Here is a 17,227-nt window from a genome sequence, read left to right on the forward strand (position 1 = left end):
CCTGCCCAGAGTGCCCGCTTCACACGTCCCCGCTCAGAACTGCCTCTTTTTCCAGGCGGTTTCCTGCGCCCTGGCTCAAGCTGGACAAATTCCTTCTGAGTCTCCTGACAGAAGACTGTGAGGTCACGGCTGGCCCTCCCTCTGCTCCTTCAAAGGCCATTCACACAACGAAGAACTTTAACCCCCTTCAAAGAGGCCTGGCCCCTCCCTACAGGCCCCGAGCCTAGAGGGCAGCAGCCAGTCAGCCAGAGGCCTCGCTCGTCCACTCCCTACGTCCAGGGCTGAGTGGGAAGGTGGGAGGCTAGTGATGCTCAAAGGAGCCAGTTGGGGCTGTCTTCTTGGCAAGTTAGAGATGGGCCTTGGGCAGCCAGGGAATGAATATCTCAGTGATGTTCAAGGCGGCAAAGCGAAAAAAAAAAAAACAAAAACCTCACAGATTCTGAAGATCCAGGTTAAACAGACTGCATCCAGTTAAAGGAACCTCTTAGGACAGCTTATATATGTGTGTTTGAGAAGGAAATGGCAACCCACTCTGATATTCTTGCCTGGGAAATTCCATGGATGGAGGAACCTCGTAGGCTACAGTCCACGGGGTCACAAAGAGTCGGAAGACTGAGCAGCTTCGCTTTAGGGTCTACATATGTGTGTATAAAAAAATAAATGCTCACTGCAGAAAATTTGGAAAACAAAAGTCATTCATCTTCCCTCCACTGAGAGAAAGGGAGCTAAGCATGCAGTCTCCTTTTTAGAAATAGGTATTTCATAGAGTTGAGACCACACTATAGGCAGTCTTGTAGCCAAATTTTTTTTTCACTTCACATTATCTCACAAGCACTTTCTGTGTCGTTTAAGGGTCAGGGTCTGATATATTTTCAGTGGTTACATTATATCCCATGTTGAAATGGGACAGAATTTGAAGACAGGGATGAGTGCTAAGTTCATGGGATGTCTGGGGGGAGTGGTTTCCCCTTTCTCAGGGCTAACTAGTATCTTCTGCCACGAAGGAAAAGAGAAAAGATCCACGTGTGCCTTGGGGAGACACAACTGCCTCACATACATCCCTCGCTCTTTCACCAGAGAAGCAGACCCTTAGCACCACACACTAAGGCTCATGCTTCGTTAATGACTGGTTCTCAGCACTGCCTCAGGGTGGACACGTTTCCACTCACCTGGTCACCCAGAACCCTGGGTTACCCTGGGAAGTTTGCGGCATAATTTAGGGTTTTGGCTGGCTGGAAAGTCAGTCAGAATTCCAGGGCTATCAGGGCCATGCAGAATTCATTTTCTTCAGTTAAGGTTTTAGAAGAGACAAAGAGCACAGAGATGCACAGTGAACTAAGTAGAAAGAGGAGGACAGATACCAAGTATAGTCCTGTGGGGCCATCTATTTGGGGTCAGTTTGGGAACAGTCATCCTGGCAAAGCAGCGAACGGTCCAAAGACAGTGGCAGGTCAGCATCGCAGATCCCTGAGACTCTCCCGCGAACACAAGTCTGGGAAGGAATCACCAGCGTGGATGAAGCCCAGGCAGTCTCTTTTGACAAGGAAGCTAAATATGAAGTGAAGTTGCTCAGTCGTGTCCGACTTTTTACAACCCCGTGGACTGTAGCCCACCAGGCTTCTCCGTCCATGGGATTTTCCAGGCAAGAATACTGGAGTGGGTTGCCATTTCCTTCTCTAGGGGATCTTCCCGACCCAAGGATCAAACCCGGGTCTCCTGCATTGCAGGCAGACACGTTACCCTCTGAGCCACCAGGGAAGCTAAACGTATAGTGTACTTTACAACTGTTTACAACATCCAAATGACATTTTTAATGAGCTGAACTGTATTTAGAAATATCCAGGAGTTTCTCGGTGACTGACTGGGTGATACCCAAGTCTCCAGGGAGCGCTATGCTATGGAAACTCTGATGTTAGGCTGCTCTGCCCTTTGGAATAACTGGAATGTTCTACTGTAGGGCCAAATGCATTTCAAGATGCTACTTAGGGTCTAAAGTAAAGTGTGGAGAGGACATCCCATACCCAGAGTGCCACTGCTCTGCTCAGAAATGAGAGAGCAAGGCACGACCCTCCACAAAGAGGTGATTTCGAGCCAAGAGGCAGGAGTGGTACCCAGGACCCACTACATAATCACACCTGCCCCAGTGTACCCATGAGGAGGTGTGTAAAAAATTGTTTTAAATCTGCCCTGTTGGCAAAAGAGGAAATCATATGTGCTCTTGCAGCCTCAAGAGCAAGTGGGCTTCGGCGGTTGTGATGTGCGGGCTTGGATGTTCCAGGGCACGTGGAATCTCCCTGGACCGGGGATTAAACCCATAGTCCCTGCACTGGCAGGCATATTCTCAACCACTGTACCTCCAGGGAGTACTGCACATGCTCTTAAAGTGCTAGTACCTAAGTAACAGATACATTCTTGACTGGAGTCTGAGATGTCATGGTGTATTACACAAACACACAGATATACATGCACTTTGTTATGAGTTGAATTGCATTCCCTCAAACCCAACTTCGTAAGTTGAAGTCTTAACATGCAGGACCTCAAAATATGACCTTATTTGGAGATGAAGGTCTTTACAGAGATCATCAACTCAAGTGATGTCATTCAGGTGGGCCCTAACCCAGTGTGACTAGTGCCTTATAAAAGGAGGAGCTTTAGACACAGAGGCATGCCTAGAAAGAATGTGAAGAGGCCGGGAGAGAAGACAGGGGTCCGTCAACCAAGAAGAGGGGTTTGAACAAGCCTTCCCTGTAGCCCTCGAAGAAGCCACCTCCACCAACACCTTGGTTTGACACGTCTTGTCTCCAAACTGTGCAACAATACATTTCTGTTGCTTCAGCTGCCCACCTTGTGGTATGCTGTCACAACAGGCCCAGCAAAGCAACACCCATGCTCACACATATGCACACGTATCACTCATATTTGTACACACCACATACCCCTCCCTCTGGCTGCAAAAGTATGGTGAAATTAGGAAAAATGTTCTGTGGCAAGATGCTCCAGAAAAAATGGATTGTTCTCAGAGGCAGAGGGAGAAATGAAGTCAGCAAGCTAGATGGAGACCACAAAAGTACAGTCGCAGTCACCTGAGTTGTTGGCAGGGAATGATTTGAGAGGCAGCGAGGTGGGGGGGGGGGTCTCCCGATGGGAAGGGACAGAGCAGAATCCAGCAGTATCCACACTTCGAGGCTACATGTCTATCCTTTTCTGAGTTTATGAAAACTGTGTACTGCCAGTTTGGTTCTCCAGCTGCTGTAGCCTGATCTGTTTTAGTCTCTGAGGTGCCTTGCACTGGGAGCAAGGAATTGCTTTGGAAACTTGATCCTGGTTGTCTGGGAAGCAATGTGCAATTTGTGAGGACCAAGCAGCTGGGGTGGGAAGGTCATCAATGCTACTGCGATCGTCACTCAGCAAAGGTCTACTGCCTGCCTCCTGGGGGCCGCCCTGGGACACCCACGCTCACATAATTTCTCTCTACCCTCCTTTGACCAGCTGCAAGGTGGGGATCCTCATCCATTCCACCAAGGGGCGGGCCTCAGCCTCGGGAGCCATGCCCTCCCCAGGGTCACACAGCTGGTTGGGAACAGATATCTGGCTGGAACCCACAAATCCCACCCATGAGGCAGGGCTTGGTCCCCTGGAAGGCACCCATGGCAGTTCAGGATGGAGCAGACCCAGCAAGTACGCTAAGAATCAAAGGGGAAGAATTAAACAGCGAATTGCAGGCAGTAACAGACTGCCTTTGAAACCACGTGCCTGCTTCTCCGTGACCCTAGGAAGACCAGGCTTATCTTCTGGGTCTGTTTTCTGCTCTGTAAAATAAAGGAGCCAAGCTAGATGAACCCCTCCACCCACATCTCCTTTCTGCCCCTAAACTTGTTGTTCTGTGATACTGGCATGGCCCCTGGACAGAGGTGAAGCCCAGGATCGTTCTGAGTCCGGTGAGCATGCAGGCAGAGTCAAGAGAAAGCCAGATAGCAGATGGGGGCAGCTGCTTCCTTTGAAACTGCTCAAAACCTTTGCCAAGAGATTTCAAGGATTCCGGGAAGGAACTCCGCTCTGTCTCTGACATTCCCCTGGTCAGAACTTTATCTCTTTAGTTGATGGAGTTTATTCTGGTAAATAGAGCCATCCCATTTATGTACCTTCAGTGTGACAGAATGTTCCAAATGGACTTGCTGAGATGCAGCAGACAGTGGAGGGAGAGGCTGGCTTCGAATGGTGCTACCCAGCCTGCTGCCTGAATTGTAAAATAGGGAGGGGTGAGGTCAGCATGGGGTAGGCACCCTCTCCATGGTGCAGAGAAGATAGAAGTTTGCAGCTTTTCAAATTGCTCCAAGACCTAATTCAAGCAACACGCTGAAGGAAGCTTGGGCCTCAGCTTCCTCAGATGTCAGCTGGGGCATCGCCACATGTCCATTCTAAATGGCCAGGGCCACCTCCTCCTTTCTGGGCTGCTGCCCTCCCCCCTTCAGGGGGGTGCCTCCTTCCAGTCCCACCTCCAAAAGGTGCCACATCTCAGCATGGAGCCAAGGGATTTAAAGGAACTTGCACTTGGACGTAAATTTGATGGGAATACTTACAATTTAAAATAGGAGCTTGTTTACCCAGAAGAATCTCTAATTGGCTTGAAGTATAGGGAACTAAGGGGCTTCCCAGGAGGCTCAGTGCTAAAAGAATCCACCTGCCAATGCAGGAGATGCGGGTTCTAGCCCTGGCCCTGGGTTGGGAAGATTCCCCTGGAGGAGGAAACGGCAATCCACTCCAGTATTCTTGTCTGGGAAATCCCATGGACAGAAGAGCTGCTGGACTACAGTTGATGGGGGTCGCAGAGTCGGAGACGAACTTAGCGATTAAAAAACAACAACAAATGCAGGTTCATTCCTGGGTTGGGAAGATTCCCCTGGAGGAGGAAATGGCAATCCACTCCAGTATTCTTGCCAGGATAATCCCACGGACAGAAGGGCCTGGCTGGTTACAGTCCACAGGGTCGCAGAGTTGGACACAACTGAGCACAGGCACACAGGAAGCTAACATAACCAGACCTTAATTTATCGAGAGAAAAGGGATGATACGGGAACCGAACAGTAACTTCCCTCCAAAGGCTGCAGGAAATCTAGACTCAGTGGCACATCCTCAGTTCAGGACCCTGAAAGCCACAGAGCAGGGGGTGTGGAAGAACACACGAGATGTACAGACCACCCAGCTATGTTATGTTCCATGATCGCATTTATTCCTGGAAGAAATATTATTCTACAGAAAAAGGAATCGCTCACCAACTTCCATGCCCTTCGCCTTTCCACTGCACCCTCTAACCCGCCTCCAATACAGATCAGAAAGAAGGCTTTAGAATGGAGGAGAATCTGGAATTGTAATATATGGTATGCTTCATTCCACAACCAGAGGAAGCTACTTACTGGTAACCATGTATGGGAAAGGGGCTGAAAAGTCTAGAAGGCCAGTACAGTACCCCTAAGCTGGGAACCTCATTTCTGCCCTGAGTCTGTTTTGGGTCCCTCCATCAAGGATCACAGATTCAAAAGTTCCCTCTGTTAGCTCCTTCAGACACTGTATCTCCTGCAGGAATATTGGTGCCGTTATGGTGCATCTTGGAGAGCAAAGCTTTAGGAGAAATGCATCGATTGCAACTTTGTCTAGACAAGTAAAAACCTGCTGGCAGTGAAACTGTGTGGTCATTAAAATCAGCACCTGAAAACTGCAGTTTGCTGAACTGATGGAATGCTGGTCAAACTTTAGAAAGGATAGTTCCAAAAGTGCCTGGCAACCTGGAATGATGCTATATTAATATATTGTGTATAGAGGGGTACAGAGTTCTGGTAAAGAATGGGCTTTGGTATCCAACAGACCTGGGCCTCCCTATCTCTGTAAAAAAAGGACACAAAACTACTGCTACCTTAGGGAGCTGACATGAAGTACAATGACCACTAAGGGGGTTTGTCCTACAATAAAAGGACTCAGTGAATGGCGGCTAAAATTGAAATAAACTGAGAAAATAGTTACAACATATCACAAAAGTTTAATATTCATGATTTACAAAGAATTTGTACAAACCATAGGAAAAAGACTAACAACCCAAACACAAAAAAATGGACAAAAGACATGGAAAACAGCTGACACACAAAAAATATATACATTATTCTTAGAAAAAGATTCCTAATCCCACTCACATAAGAGAAAAGCTAAATTATGAGATAAATTTTTCACCAAGAAAATTAGTTATCAGTATGGGAGGAAAAAGGTACCCTCATCCAATCCCATGAAGTTGCCTGGCAATTTGGCATATGTATCCAGCTTTAAAATATGCCATGTTCTTGACCCAGTAATTCTACTTTCAAAAATTTATACTCAGGTACAGTGGCATGTGTATAAAATGATCTTCAATATAAGAGATCTTCAATGCCACATTTCTTGCAGTAATAAAAGACTACAAATAATCTAAGTTAGAGGCCTGGACTATTCATAAAATGGAATATTATATGCAACCTTTAAAAGTTAGCACAGCTTCCAGCTCTCTGAGAATTGGTATTGACAATCTCAAAGATCTTCTGTTAAGTGGCAAGTGGTACAGGACAGTGTTTATGCCATGCTACTTTACACAAAAAATGAAGGTGAACATATAGTCTTATATATATTTGCATTAGTTTCTAGGTGTATATAATGTATATGTAATAGATGTATATATGTGTGTTGGTCACTCAGTGGTGTCCAACTCTTTGCAATCCCATGGACTGTAACCCACCAGGCTCCTCTATCCATGGAATTCTCTAGGCAAGAATACTGGAGTGGGTTGCTATTCCCTTCTCCAGGGCATCTTCCCAGAAAGCATAACTGTGAAAGAGACAACAATGGTTTTCTCTGGAATGGAGTGGACTGGACATATGAGGTAGCTGTTAACAACAAAAAAATAAGGGTGAATAGAATCGGACATGGCTTAAGTGACTTAGCACGCACACATGCACGTATTTGTATTAGTTTCCAGGTTATGTATAATGTATAAGTACTTTTTTTTTTTCACTGTGTTCCCTTCTACAGCTTTTGAATTTTGAACCATGTGCATATATTAATTTGTAAAAAAATTAAGTACATTAAACATAAATAGTGATATGGGCAAGAACTAAGAGGAAATATGGGACCATGATGGCAGATTATACACCTGAAGATTAAGCACTTTCTCAAAGCCAAGGATACCATTTATACACATATTATTTGAAAGAATCACATCAATATATTAACTGGTTAACTCTGGAGAATGGGGAAACTCAAATGCTGAGGGCAGAGTGATAAGCTGAAGTGAAACCTATAACTTTTATAAAGGTTTGTATTATTGAGCATGTATTAATTTTATAATTAGAAAAGTAATCACTGAAAGTAATCAGACATCAATAAATGTTACAAATTTGACCTTTAAATACACGCAGACTTGAAAAAGACCATCTTGTCTACTTGTTAGGTATTGCAACACCTCTCAATCTTCAATTTCCATCTCCATGGTGAGAAGGGAAGCCTTTACTCAGCCATGATGGACAAGTGTGCTTTGAACGTGACCTTCCCTGGAGGAAGTTATGCTTTTTGTGCTATAATATATCATATGCTCACACTACACAATCGTGTGACACTGTACTCTGTTATAGATGGACATTTTCCTTCCATGAGCTTTCTATTCCCAGAAAAGTTGTGAAACACTCTATGAGTAACCAAATTCCTCTCTGGGAGTCAAATGTCATAGAGTTTCATGAACTGTGTCACAGACAGGATATGTCATAGGAAAACCCCATTAAAAAGTTTTCCAAGCTCTGATTAGCAAGCAGAGAACAAGAATTGGAGGCTGACCTGATTTGTTATTCTAAACAAGTCTTTTTTTTTTTTTTTTTTTTTTGCGTTGCACTCAATTTAATTGTGCAGTGGAGTCAATCAAGTAGCTTCCCATCCACCTATTAGACAGACAGCTGGACAGATACACAAACTCAGTGAATTTGAATCAATTTTTTCTGTTCTTGAAAAGTAGCTCAAAGCTTTGAGTCAAGTTTTAAAAATAAGATTTTGGGTTTGCTAAGTCTAGTCTTCTGTAAGCAGAAACACCACATCTCACTAATGTTTAAAGTACATGCTGCTGGGACTTCCCTGGTGATACAGTGGTTTAAGACTCTGCTTCTAATGCAGGGGGTAAGGGTTCAATCCCTGGTCAGGGAATCAAAATCCCACATGCAATGGAGTGTGGCCCAAAACCAAAAAATTTTTTTAATAAATAAATAAATAAATACAGGGAGTGTTGGAAAGATGGGATGCAGGATAATTCTGCAAAGCAATCCTGAACCCTGGACCCAAGTGCCATTTCTGCCTTGGGATCCCCTCCCTCTGTCACCCAGTTCCAGCCCTCAGGCCAGGCCTGAGCATCTGAGGTCAGCAAGAGGACTCAGCATGCAGCCAGGTCCTCTTTACAGGCTCACCCACCAAGTTCTTCTCCGCTCAAAGGTAAGAGATGTCCCACAGGAAGGCTTTACTTCCCCAAGACAACACTCACAACTCTAGAGAAGAACAATCAAAACAAGCCCAACAATCAAAGGTACCCCTTCCATGAAATACCTGATGAGCTCGAAGAAAACTCAGCAAAAGGATCTACCACTTACCAACAGAAAAGAGGTCTGATCCTACTGAGTCAGGACCTGTGGATTGCAAGGGAACCAGTGGAAGGCTCTAGAAGGTTTAGACTCTCATCCACACAACAGGCCTCACCATCATGCTTATCAGTGTCACTATGAACTGCCAGTCTGAAAACTCACAAACGGTACTTTCTTAGGCTTCTTCAAAAGCACAAAGTCAGGCTGTGCAGCAAACAGACCTCCGATCCAGTTTACTCTGACTTGCTTGAGCAGGAAGAGAGGACCCCAGGACAGTCCAGATGATCAATTTTGAGTTTATTGCTCTGGACTGGCGTATGCACTGGGGATACTGGCCTGATGAAAAGCAGGGTGTAAGTGGGTAGCCAAGAAGCACTTTGAAAAGCTCAAGCCAGGCCCACAAAATCTTCTGACTCCACCTTCTGCAGTGAACCAATGCCACTGATTCCATGGGATACTGAGCCCAAACCAAGAGAAACTTCCCCTTGACTCTGAGGACCTACCCTGGTTCTGACTCTGCTCGAGTCCCGTGTTTAGCCAGAAACAGGGAGAGCCTGTGATATGACCCCCCACCACCACTACCTTGCCCACAGCTCTGTGCTTCTCCAGTCTTGCCTGGGGCTGGCTATGCTGGACCACATACTGGGAAAGGTTTGGGCAGCCTGAGCCTGGCTCTGCCGGCAGCTGAGGGCCAGTCACCTGCTTCTGTCCACTGCTTCTGTGGCTCTGAGTACCAAGAAGAAACCTCTCCAACAGAAGGAAAGCATGGAATTTCTCCATCCAAGGGGATGCATGATAAACACTGACTAGCAGTTAGTCAGGGCAAGGTGGAGTCACAGAAGGTATTTGACTTTGCACAAAGAAATGTGCTCCTTGCCTCGGCTTACTGTCACCACTTCAGGTCCCGTTTCTGAGGATTCTCTCTGCAGGGCTTCGGAATCCCAGGAGCAAGCACTGCGCTTGAAAGCCAACAAGTTATACCGACTATGGAAACAGGATAAAGCCTGAGAACCAGAAACAAAAAAGGGGGGAGGGGTCTCCATTCACTCGCACAGCCTCCGTTCATCCTGTTTACCCTCCAGAGCCCGCCTTTGATCCAGTGGCCAACTGCTGCTCACCAGTTTGCTGCCTTCATTTTTTTTTTTAAATCTCCTTATTTTATTTTCTACTTTCTTGTGAGTGGCAAGATGATCCAATGGGGAGAACTCAAGCCTAGTGAAAAGGTCACAGTTTGAATCCTCTGGTATCACACAAACTGTGTGATGCTATGTAAGGGATTTTCTGAAACTTGGGTTACTCCTTTATTAACAGTGTATAATGGGCTTCCCAGGTGGCTGGGTGGTAAAAAACCCACCTGCCAATACAAGAGACACAGGAGATGTGGGTTAGATCCCTGGGTTGGGAAGACCCCCTGGAGGAGGAAATGGCCCCGCACTTCAGTATTCTTGCAAGAATAATCCCACGAACAGAGGAGCCTGGGAGGCTACAGCCCATGGGTTGCAAAGAGTCAGACATGACTGAGCAACCAGACGAGAAACAGGTATACTAATTACTGTGGTGGCTTAAAGGGTCTCTCCCCTAAAATTCACATTCACTGGGAACCTCAAAATATGACCTTATCTGGAAATCAAGTCTTTGCGGATGTAACTGATTACGATGACGTCATATCGGATTAGGGTGAGCCCTCAGTCCAGTGACAGGTGCGGTGTTCTGATAAGAGGAAAGAACATACAAAGACATATACAAAGGAAAACTCCATGTGAAGACAGAGACGGAAATTGGAGCGATTCATCTACAAGCCAAAATGCGCCAAGGATTGTTGGCAACACTCAGAGCTAGGAGGAGACATGAAACAGACTGTCCTTATGTGCCACCAGAAGGAATCAGCCCTGATTAAATTTATCGTAATTTACGATGGCAGCAAAGGGAAACAAACATATCTCCCTTCTAAGGCTGTAACACAGATTCCCTAAGAGACAGCACGTGAATGCAGCTTGTCACCTGCCCAGGGCAGGGGAGGCCCTGGACACAAGGCAGGCAGGTCACTCTTGCTCTGTCCTCTGGCAGCAGGCCAATAATAGGGTTTTCACGTTTTGCCAGAGGGGGGAGGCCACAGGGTATTTGCACTTTTGAAAATTGATGGACAAACTGGGGAGAGCAAAGAGATACTTGTGGAATCAGGGCATCCTCAGGTAGCACGGCTGCAGGAAGAAGCACTCGGGAATGCTGGTGATCAGCAAAGACCGAAGCTGCAGAGTCCTGGAGCTGGCAGTGCTTATGCACCTGTCAAAATGGGAGGCCAGGAGACCTCAGAGATCGGCTGAGGTCGATGATCAGAGCATCAAAACCTTACACTGAGCATTTATCATATACCAGGCATCGGACTAAGCAATCTGAGAGCAGAATCACGTTCATTCCTCAAAACCCACCCTGGAGGCCAGGCCTCTTCCTAGTACTATTGTACAGTTTAGGAAACTGAGACTCAGGGACTTTTCAGTGACTTGTCCCCCAGACATACAGCAGTAAGTGGTGAAGCTGCTCGTCTCAGGAATTTTAACTACCATCTTGCCTCTTGAAGAAGCTGGAACAGTTGGACTTATCACATTGAGAAAGATGAGCCCCAAAATTCTTTGTCTACCTCACCACATACCTTAAATGAATCCTAGAACACTTTCATGAGCTCGCTGCCTCAGCTGTGTGCCAGTTTCCTTTACAGGAAATAGAACTGATACGGATGACAATGGTCACAACTATTAACTGAACATTACGATGTCTAGGCATTTCACTATGCCCTTTACATACATTATCTCAAGAGATCCACACAGCAATCCTGAAGTAGGGTATAATCTGTTTTGCAGAGAAAGACATTGAGGCTCAGAGCTTCAACAACTTGCCCAAGGACACAAAGCAACTAAGTGACAGGGCTGAGCTCTAAGCCCTGGTTCGTCCACCTCTTTTAAGTTCACTATAAAGAAGCAAATATTGACATCCTTTTTGCGTCCCAAGACACAGGATGTTCCACGGCTCACTGAAGCTAAGAATTCCCTCTGAGTTCTTAGGTATGTCTCAGCTGTAGTCTTAACTGTGTCTGCCCTCTGCCCCCACTTCAGATGCCTGGACTTCTCTTCTAAAGGCGCAAGGTGAATGACTTTCTCTTCCGTGGAGTGGTTGGAATTCTCTAGATAATGTCTGGCCACTCCCAAGAATGTCTCTTTGTCTGGTACACAGTTTGGACCATAATAGCAAGGATCTGAGAACAGCCAGTCCATTCCGGATGTGGACCCCCCCCAAAGCGAGCAGGGCAGAAGCTGGGGCTCCAAGTCAGGAAATAACAGGGACTAGGCTTGGGGTGGGAGGAGCGTTCAATGCCTTGGGAACACAACCAACAAACATCTCAAGCTGTGAGATGCTACAAGGCTGATGGAACAGAGAGGTTGCCTTGAGCCAAGATGTTGCTTTGCTGTATTCTAAAACATTCAATCTCCCATATTTTACCCCTAAGTTTTTCTGAGCACATATTATACAAACTGAGCAAATATAACATCAAGCCATGTTCCTTGTGTTTGTGATTTCAGACTGAACCTCAGAATTGGTGCAGACAGTGAAAACTCCTGTATCTCCAAACGACTTATTTACAAAACAGAAACAGACTCACAGACATAGAAAACAAACTTATGGTTGCCAAAGAGGGAAGGGCGGGGGGATAAACTAGGCATTTGGGAGTAACATATGTACACGACTATATATAAAACAGATAAACAACAAGGACTTACTATATAGCATACGGAACTCTACTCGGTATTTTGTAATGAGCTGTACAGAAAAAGAATCTGAAAAAGAATTCACTTATTTATTTCTAAAACTGAATCACTTTGCTGTACACAAAACTAACATAACACCGTAAATCAATATTTCAATTAAAAAAATTTTTTTAAAGAGTTAATAGAGGGCCTGCAAAAAAAAAAAAAAAAAAAATCCTGTATCTCATCTTGGCAGGGCATGGTGGCCATTAAGAGGATGGGGAAGGGAGAGAGAGCAAGGCTTTACCTGCAAAAAACTGCAGTGGCACCAAGAGGTTTGTGACCCCCTCACCAAGTCAGCCCCCCTCCATGTCAGCATGCAGTGCTGAAATGTTTCCTTTCAGTAATGTGGCTGAGCCTGCTATAAGAAGTATTCTTTAAAATCACTGCTTGATTTCACTCTCTAATTCATGTTTAACAAATCAGGTACTAGGCCAGTTAATCTCAGAGACTGGGATAAGAACACAAAGGAAGCACTTAAGAGAGCATGAGCCGTTTAAAACATGGAGCCCAGTTAGGTTCGCACAACTAGCTTGCCTTCCTCTTTGTAAGCCTGGATCCTTCTATGCAGTACTTAAGAATTCAGGAACATAAATGTACCGTAACAACCACTTCTGGGACTGGAGGTTCCCAGGGGCAAAGGAAGTCAGGTGTGTGGTCCAGAAAGGCACCCCTGGTCAGTGATCTGAGCCCCACCCAGTGGGTGCTGGAGGTCAGGAGTGCCACTGGGGTTTGCTCCTGGCTCCTCCTGCCCCCACCACAGCTTGGCCAAACTAGGGCCAAGTGATCAGTGTCACTTGGACTATTTCCTAATAGAAACCTTTGAGTCTGGAATTAAGGGCCCGCCACCCTTCACAAACCTGATCTGCTTTCCTTATTTATTTTTGGGGGCAACGTTGCTTAGTACGTGGGATCTCAGTTCCCTGACCAAGCACTGAAGCTGCACCCCCTACGTTGGAAGCGCAGTCTTAACCATTGGGCCACCAGGGAAGTCCCCTACTTTCCTAAGTCTATCCCTGGCTGGCCCCTCAGACCTGGCCCTTCCCTCCCTCACGTCCAACCTGCTCTCCGATCCATCCCAAGTCTCTGGGTGTTAGAAACAGCCTTGCGAAATAAATGGCTCTATGAATCTCCGCTTCCTTCTAGAGGACTTGCTGGGTCACTGTTGGGGCTCCCTGAGGGCAGGGTTCTCCTCACCTGAGCCTGTGAACCTCGCCATCAGTCACTGTCAATCAAAGACTGTCGGCACTGCCCTCAGAGGCTTCTGTGTCCCTGGGAGGGTTTTAATGACCTCGACCTGAAACAACACCTCGCAGCCTCCAAGGTTTCTGATGTTATAATAACATGCCACCCCACTGCTGAAACTTTCCCTCCAAATGACAGGTTTACTGCAAACCCTAAGCAGTACCGAAAAGTTGAAGTTTTTGACTTCTGTGAAAAATAAACTTCACACTAAAATTTCCTTCCAGCCCATAGCAAACTCTGAAATCTGTCAATGCCTTAGTTCTCAAAACAGAAAAAAAAAGACAAAGAAAAATCAATCTGGAGGCATATCTTCAAATCTTTCATATACCTTTTTTGTGTGTGGTAAAATATTTATAAGTTGCCATTTTTACTATTTTAAGGGTACAAAGCATTGGCATTCACAATATCGTACAACCATGACCACAGATTTTTTTCATCACCTCGAAGAGAAACTCTGTACCCACTAAGCAGTTAGGGAGTATAATTTTTAAAACATTCTGTGAAGCTAACCACGTTGGAAGCAGAATCTAGGTAGACAGATTATATCTTTGTAGCAAACATAGGGGCAAAAAGATTAGAAGAAAATAAAATAACTATTAAATGCATTAATATCAGGATAGTGGAGTGACCACCCTATTTTGCTTTCTAAATATTTGCAATTAAATTTATAGCCCCTTGCTGGTCTCATAAGCATGCTAGAAAATTAAAGGCAGAATGAAAAAATAACAGTGAAATAGCTTAACTTATTTAAATGATATTTTCCTGAAAAGTTATAAATCAATGCCAGTTTGTCAGCGTTCAAAAGTATTTGGGGGAAGGAGAAAAAAAAGCCTTGTTCTGACTTGCAAATCCCAAGCACACAATTACAGGTTTGCTGCATCTGCACGATGCTTAAATTCACAATATTGCTAATAGAATTCTAAAAATAGATGGTTCTGTTATATTTTGTTTTTGTTTTTTTTTGTTTTTTTAAAAACAACACCCTAATAACTTAATTGTATTAGGACCGATTCTTGAAGGCATTAAAATGCTAACTTCTTTGGGAAAGACTATGGCCTCCTCTACCCCAGCCTCAAGTGATCTAAGATCCAATTTCTACAGTGACTTTAAAAACAAACCAAATAACTAGAGTACTTTTGCACCTTTGTTATATAGGTGGAGATTAAGCCTTGGCATAAGAACATATCCCAGACAGATAACGTCAATCAGCGGTTAACAACTCAGAGATAATCCCTTCTTTGAAAAGTCTGTTTTCAGGTGGACCTTCCAGTTGGGTTAATTGATGACTTATCTTCCACTAGGGGCACCAGGCACATCAAAGCATTGTTTAGGGACAGAGCAAGGCAGACAGGAAAGAGAGGGGGCTCTTTAACCCTCAGGGCTAATGGCTGGAATTGAATATTTCCTAGTGGAGATAGCAGTTTGCGGTTTAATAAACTCACCATTTGTTTGAGAGCTGAATGGCAACCAATTTCTGGGCTGTTGATGAATGTCTGGGAGCACACGTGCTTGTGCTCACACACAAAGCAACACGAGCCTCAGGGCACCTGCGCTGGGACTGAAAAAGCACTGAGCTCCCATCCCATCGCCTGTCTTCCCGGTAGCTTTCCTTTAGCACAAGCCCAAAGGGAGGCTTCCCTTCTCTCTAAAAGAGGTTGCAGGCTTACATGTCCACCAGAGGTGATGCTGGGAGGAGCCTTGAGGTGGTCAGACATGCGGTCCCTCCCCTTTAAACCTCACTTCACACTCCTAGAAGCTGCCTTTCTGGATTAGAATCTTCTTCCTGCCAGCCACCTCTGGATCTGGCTCTCAGGACTTCTGGTTTCCTTTGTAATCAACTCTCTCAGACCTTAATCACAAGGTCTCATCATCTGGGGGTCAGAGTTGTGAGCCTGCTGTGACCCAGAGGATTCCACCAGCACCTCGACCACAGAGAAAACCAGCCTGATGGACCCGAGGTGCACCTCTTCAAAAAAATCTAAACCATGCTTGCCAAAGAAACACAGTCGTCAATGCAAAAATATGCAATGTAGCCACTTGATAATTTCTCAAATCACTAAGGCTCTTGGTGACTTGTAATAATTTGTGTGTTTATATTGTACATAAGAGGGGTAAGGGAGTTTGAAAGAATCTGGAGAGGTAAAAAAAGAACATTAGACTAGAGAGGGAAATATAGAAATAAAAAACAACTGGACCACACCGCTTCATCAAGCAGAGCCTTCTTACAGCATTAGGCAAGAAGCTTTGGAATAAAAACCAAATAGATGATTGTGCAAAATTAATTAACTAGCTGAGGGAATTTGCAAGTCTAAAAGGATCCCTGTAATAAAGTTAGTTCCTCATGGATTTGCCTGCTGATAAATTTTATGTCTACCTACATTAAAAAAAAAAAAAAAAAACACCAACTCCCTAGAGTAATGAGCTGTGAAACATAGCAGTACTTAGGCATTTCATTAGCCTTGCTGTTCACCACCAATCAAGAGCAGGAAATGAATAGGGGTCAAATAACAGGGGGTTTAAAACATATTAATTTGTAGCCACCAAATGGACATTATTAAAAATTAACTCCTAATTATTTTTTTTAACGACCGAGTCCTTTAAAACAACTACCATCTGTTAATGACAAAGAAAGATAGTGCTAAGTCATGTCTGATTCTTGCAAACCTATGGACTGTAGCCTGCCAAGCTTCTCTGTCCATGGGATATTCCAAGCAATAATACTGGAGTAGGTTGCCATTAATGACAAAACCTCTCCAAAACTATAGAAAAAGCAGAAACTTTGGTCAAGTGCACTGAAGTTGATTCAACTCCCATGTAGGAGTTACAAAGCAACCAAATTTTAAGTTGCAATAACATCAACACTTAGATGCTGTAAGGGAACCACGAGCATAGATTATTGCTATTGCTTGGGAACTACAATGCAAGCATTTACATCACACATTCATGCCGTGTGCCCTTTCCTGGTGGAAGTAACCCAAGGGGTTTACTGCAAGCCAGTCTCAAAAGAGCCACAGGATACATGTGTATTCAAGCTTCTGACTTACTATCTTTCGAGGTGAAACTCCAGAAAACTAACCATTAAGAGGTATATAGACCCTTGCCTGAATTTACGGTGTAGAAGGAAGGGATTCTAGCCTTGCTCCTTTCGCCATCTTTATTTCTCCTCCTGTAAAATGGGGATGCTGGGTAGTATGACGAAGTACATCACTTAAGAGACAGTATCACTAACTTGAGCTAGTTGATCCATCTGTCAACGAAGATCTCAATAGAGAGAAAGGGCCCAGATAGTCTCAGGATATCATTTCATACTTCTGAAGCACCAGAAGATACAATCAACATTTTGAAGATCTCAACAGCAGCCTTATGAGATAGCTTGGAACTATGTTATGTTCCATAGGTAAATCCACAAAGAAGCATTATTCCAAGGTTCAAAATATTCCAACCAGGTGCAAAAATCTCAAGGGAGTCCAAGTGTTAAATATTACGACTAAGCAGAAGAATCAGGTTTAGAAACTGGTTTCATTTCACACCTGGGAGCCTTGGCTG

At 44.8% G+C, this 17,227-nt stretch overlaps 1 protein-coding gene across 8 annotated transcripts in view; it reads right to left on the reverse strand.

Annotated features, from left to right (window-relative positions):
- Window positions 1-17,227, reverse strand: part of PALM2AKAP2 (PALM2 and AKAP2 fusion) — a 515,750-nt gene that overhangs the window by 43,309 nt on the left and 455,214 nt on the right. The window contains exon 1 of one of the 8 annotated variants that reach the window (XM_027964125.3): window positions 1-17,227. This exon is cut by the window's right edge and continues 16,308 nt beyond it. The exons of the other annotated variants lie outside the window; for them this stretch is intronic. The gene's annotated coding sequence lies outside the window, so the exon portion shown is untranslated. 8 annotated transcript variants of the gene reach the window in all.

Source organism: Ovis aries, chromosome 2, assembly GCF_016772045.2.
Source record: "Ovis aries strain OAR_USU_Benz2616 breed Rambouillet chromosome 2, ARS-UI_Ramb_v3.0, whole genome shotgun sequence".
NCBI lineage: Eukaryota > Metazoa > Chordata > Mammalia > Artiodactyla > Bovidae > Ovis > Ovis aries.